General features: G+C 43.0%; 1 pseudogene; it reads right to left on the bottom strand.

The window, feature by feature from the left end:
- Positions 1-5009: 5009 nt before the first annotated feature.
- LOC102827642 lies at positions 5010-5533 on the bottom strand (annotated as a pseudogene).
- Positions 5534-5785: the final 252 nt, after the last annotated feature.

Raw genomic sequence — 5785 nt, 5'->3', positions numbered from 1 at the left:
ATGATGCCAATGGCATTACCAACTACAGATATTTCAGATCGAATATAATCAGATCATTTCAAATAAACAACAAGTACATTTAAGTGTAAGTATGTAGTGGTTACTAATCGGGCTGCCAACCACAAGGTCAGCAGTTTGAAACTACCAGCTGTTCTAGGGAAGAAAGATGAGACTTTCTGCTCCCGTAAAGATTTACAGCCTCAGAAGCCCCGTTCAGGGTCGCTATGAGTCAGAACTGACTCCACAGCACATAACCACCACCATGTCCTAAATATTGCATTTGCTGTTGTTGTTAAGGCTCAGTAGGGAAAGTTTTAGATGTGAGGAGGAATTTTCTTCCTGTCTTACAGTTAAACCCAGGAATAGAGCCTCACATTCCTAGAGGCAGATCTTGAATAGGTGATTCTTAGCCTAGGGATCTTGAAAGTGTCCTCTTTCTTGGGGTTGTAGTGTGGATTAATGGGACTAATTTCAATGATAGCCTGTTTCGATCTTATTCCCTAGGCAGAATGGGCCCCAGTACTAGAACCAGAGCCCTGGGTTTGAATCCCTGCCTTCCTCTTGCTAACCATGTGATTTGGTCAAGAATTTTGACACATGTGAGCATAAAATTCTGCCTTTGCAAAATAGTATTACCACAATCAGAACTCCTGGACAGCACCTAGAAACAATAATCTGAATTAGTCTCCCTTTTCCTTTCTTCTCTCCCTAGCAATTAGTCCCTTCAGCTCCACAGTGACCCCACAGAAGCATATTTCCCCTGCCCCACTTCCCACTCCCCCACACATCTAATACTCTGATATTCCTTGAACCCATTCTTCCTGACTCTTCCCAACTTGGGTTTCTTCTTCTCCATCACTCTTCTCAAGCCTCACTGCCTTGGAATAAGAGCACTGCCAGCCTCTTCCTGCCTAGAGCCATGGGCACACGTTGCTGGATTCCAGAGACTGGCAACACCTCAGGTGGTCCAGGGGTACAAGAGATCTGCCCTTTGCTCTGAGTGCCAAGAGTGACATGCAAGCAACTGACTCTGGCTGGATCCAGAGCAGAACCCAAAGAAGGCAAGCATATGTCTTGTGAGCATTCATTATATGACAAAAGTGAGTGAACAGAAAGCTTACGGCCACCATTAGTGTGCGATGAAGCAATTCCAGAGTTGATGTGTTTCAGCAATTTGGTATCTACAAAACCCTCTGCCTGAGGGAAACCATAATCTTGTCTTATATGTGTGCGGAATCACGTTCATAAGCGTGCCTTCAGAATCTTAATATGGTTCTAGGAGTTCCCTGAGCCCTTGAGCTTCAAGTCATGCCACAAAGCTCCCTGACCATTGCCATCCTGGAGGGTCACAAAATCCTCAATACTGTCCCAAAGGATGCAACTCCCAGAGTTAGTCCTCTGGTGGAGCTTACTTAAGAGAATCTGATTACATCCCAGATGTTTCTAAAGTGATCTGATAGAGATGTGCCATCGTGCTAGTTTAAGTAGAAACAATCCCCATTCCCATCACCATCATCATTTTGTAAAGAGGCCAGCCCCAGACAATGATTTCATTATCTAATCGTTTTAGCATGCATAATTATTTCTCTAAAAGTACAATTAGCAGGTACACCTCTGGGATTTAAAATATATAGATAGCACAGCCTAATACAAAAAAAAAAAAAGTATCAGAAAGGAGAAAAGAAATTACAACAGAGAAGAAAAGGGGAAGAGGGAAGATGAAGGAAAAGACTGAAGCAGAGGTGGGGAAATAGTGTGGTTTCTTGTCGGCAAGAGAATGGGGCAATTACAAAAATGAAGAAAGGCAGAGAAAGAGGTGAAGAGAGAGACAGAGTGAGTTAAAGAGGGCAAGAAGGAGAGAAACATGCTTGAATAAAAAGAGGTAAGACCCCATGAACATTCCAGCAGCCAGATAAGGCCAGAGTCTTGAATGTCTCTTCTCCTGCCCATATGCTCATTAGACTGAAAAACCAAAACCAAACATGTTGCCACCTCGTTGTTTCCAACTCACAGTGAGCTCATGTGTTACAGGATAGAACTGCCTGCATAGGATTTTCTTGACTGTCATTTTTATAGAAGTGACTAAGCCTTTCTTGTACAGAACTACTGGGTCAAACCATCAACTGTTCAGTTAATGTTGTTGTTGTTGTTGTTAGGTGCCATCGAGTTGGTACCGACTCATAGCGACCTTATGCACAGTAGAACGAAACACTGCCCTATCACTACTGTTGCCACGCTTGAGCCCATCAATGCTGTCACTTGGCTAATCCATCTCATTGGGGTCTTCCTCTTTTTCTCTGACTCTGACCCTTACCAAACATGATATCCTTCTCCAGTGACTGGTCCCTCCTGACAATATGTCCAAAGTGCTGTAGGGCACTCAAAAAAAAAAAGGTGGGGGGGGGGCGGATTTGGTGTGTTTCCTGGGCCAAGACTAAAAAGTAGGCTAACCCTGTGTTGAGTCTGATCTCTAAAGCTATAGGGTATAGTTAAGCATTTTAAACTTCAGAGACAAAATTTAGAAATCGAAGTTAATACCAAACAAACATCTCTAAGACAAACCCAACTGAGATTTATTTAAGAGGTAGAGACCAACCAAAGGGGAGGAAAGAATTTCCAAGCCCTTGAAAGGAGGGGCTGGGCAGAGATGGATATCTTCCTGCCTGTTGTTGCCGAGAGTGGTTGGAGCTTCAACCGAAAGCCCAGAGTATTGATGTCCAAGAGAGGTGAAGATGGATTCAGTGTCTTGAGGACCTTGGCCAAGATCTCTGTGCCCTTGGCATGGAAATAACAAGCCATCCACTCTGCAAGGTTCTAAGCAGAGTCCAAAAGGGTCTTACAACCAGAGACTCATTCCCACACTTCACATAACAGTAATGTTTCCCTGAAAGTCCTAAAAGAATGAATAAAGAAATGAAGGAACCCCTCACAAACATGAAATTTGCTTAATTGAAGGGGCATGAAGTCCCTCTTGTGTGTCTGATTGGAACCCCTTCAATCCCACTCTAGTTCTCAGTAGAGCATCCAGTCTGATAACTGAATTTAATGACTTAATTCAAAGAGGTCTGTTTTAGGTCCCATTATGAAATGAATTGTACCTTCAAAGAATATGTTGAATTTATATACTCTGTACTCATGAGTGTGACTTTGTTTGGAAATGGGGTTTTTCTTTAATTATTAGTTAAGTTACAAGAGGTAATACCAAAGTAAAGTGAATCCTAATCCTAATCCCTCTGGGTGGTGTCTTATAAAAGAGTTGTTGTTGTGAAGTGCCGTTGAGCCAGTTCCAACCCATTGTGACCCTATATAGGGTTTCCAAGGAGCAACTGGTGAGCTTGAACTTCTGACCTTGCAGTTCAAACGACTTTGCAGTCTGGCTCATTAACACACAATGCCACCACAAGCCTCCTATAAAAGAGTTGTTGTTGTTATTATATGCCATGGAGTCGGTTCCAACTCATAGCGACCCTGCACAGGTTTTCCGAGGCTGTAAATCTTTACGGGAGCAGAAACCCTCATCTTTCTCCCGTGGAACAACTGGTAGTTTCAAACTGCTGACCTTGCGGTTCACAGCCCGATTCGTAACCACTACACTACCAGAGCTCCTTTATAAAAGAGTAGAGGCAGCAAAAGAGTCATGCAGTGGGCAATGAAATGTGAGGATCCCACTGCAAGTCAAAGCTGAAGGAGACAAGGAAGGATCTTTCCCCAGAGCCCACAGACAGAAAACACATCTTGCTGATGTCTTAAATGAGGACTCTGGGCCTACAGAACCATAAGACAATAAATTTATGTTGTTTAAAACTACTCACCATGATACTTATTTAAGGTAGCGCTAGGAAACTAAGATAGACTCCAAGAACAACTGACCAAGAATTTTAGGGGTCTTTCTAATATAACTCTAACTGTGCAGCCTTGCTGATACAGCCCACTTATGTCAGAACTGAGACAAGAGATAGAAACCCACTTAAGTATTCCAATAGCTCGTGATTAAGATGAAAAAAGAGCGAATCAACAAGCAGTTCTATTCTTTCCCTCCTCCCTCCCTACCTTATGGAAGTCTATTTTCTGACCTCCTTTTCTCTTCCTGGAAAAGGTATCATCTGCTCCTTGTGTCCACAGGCTCAGTGTAGACTTTATAGTACTATGTGCTGGACCTGTTCATTCAGGTATAATCATTAATTAATTCAGCAGGTCTTCCTGGAATGAATGCCTGCTAGAACTATAAATGATTGTATAATACTTTTTTGCACACGAGTATGTATAGGGTTTTCTGGCTAAAATGTTATGTTGAGCATTTTTCAAGTCCTCTAATAAGATGAATGAAATGATACAAGCCAGTGAGGATGCAGAGAATGAGAAAGAACCAAATAGTAGATAAGAAATTTCAACTTTTCAAGAGTCACAGCTGACTTAGAGTTGAGAAATCTGTGCTCTGAGCCTACATAGGAGTATCTGTGAGAAGTGAGCTGTTTCACCCTACAAAGACCCCAGAAATCTTGGCAGTAGGAGGCATTGAGTACAAGCAGTCCCCAGATTATGAATTACTTCCATTCTTAGGTCTACCTTTAAATTGAATTTGTCTGTAAGTTAGAGCAGTTAGGTAGGGTTCATATCTAACATCAGTTAGTAACTTATTTGTTTTAGTATAAAGTACATATTACACCTTTGTATGCATAAAAATTTAAACATTTCCAGATATACAAAAACATCTTCAACATAATAACTTATTATTATTATTATTATTATCATTAATAGTGTTTAGTGTGTGTGTGTGTGTGTACATAGGGTGTTTTATTCTCCACTGAGTGATACGTGCTTAGTTGGGTTGGGCTTGGGCCAATGTCCCCATATGTACAGAACTGAATAAAGTAGGTCTGTGAAGATGTCCAATTTGCCTTGATGCTTAAAGGGAGATGGGAGAAGATGGACATTAAAACCAAGGTTGTGTTCAGTCCTGTGCTGCTTCTGGCCTGGAATGCAGGGTAAGAGGGCAGCTGTCAGCATTGTCACTTCCAGGCTGAGGAGATCTGCCAGACCTGGAGGGAGTTCTGTACCACATCTTCCCACAGCATCTGAGATCTCTCGAGCCCAGGCAGGAACCCCTGCAGCAGGCAGGCTATTCCAGCCATTGTCCTTTTCACCAGCTCTACAAGTTCTGGGTCCATGGAAAATGAGCTGTGGTCACCCAATGCTGTAGCTCCTTCATCTTCTTCATCTTCACTTTGTAATAGAGAATCTGGCAAATGCAGTGCCAGGGCTTGGATCCACTCCTGGATGTTGGCAACTACATTTTCTCCAGCCCCACAGGGGCCAACTCTATTTCCTCTTATTCAGGATCTTGGTTTAGGGGTTGGTAAGAGTAGCCAGCTGGGCCTGCCCCAGCGTCCTCCTGCTCTTCCTTGTGTTCCTCACTCCTCCAATCTCCAGTGCCTTCTGTGGGGCCCAAGTGAGGCCCCAGTTCCTCAGTCTGATTGGGACCCATGGTGTCTCCCCCTAGAACTACAGCTGCCATCTGAGGCAGGGGGTGCTTGGAGCCCACGGTGGAACCCACCCCTTCACTTCCAGCCCGCACCATCAAAGTACCACCCATTTGTTATTCTGAACAATAGTATATACCTCAGAGATTTAATTTTACAGGAGTTGGTTCATAACTACCATGTAAGCAGGGATAGATTATCCAATAAGCAAGGTAAGCACAGCCTTACAGTAAGCCATTGCATACTGTGTTTACCATATTTTTATGAAAATAGCACATGCATTATACAAGCTTTTTGCAAAGCAT

Source organism: Chrysochloris asiatica, unplaced genomic scaffold (assembly GCF_000296735.1).
Source record: "Chrysochloris asiatica unplaced genomic scaffold, ChrAsi1.0 scaffold00064, whole genome shotgun sequence".
Classification (NCBI taxonomy): domain Eukaryota; kingdom Metazoa; phylum Chordata; class Mammalia; order Afrosoricida; family Chrysochloridae; genus Chrysochloris; species Chrysochloris asiatica.
The sequence above is the reverse complement of the archived record's forward strand: the minus strand, read 5'-3'. Positions and strand labels throughout refer to the sequence as shown.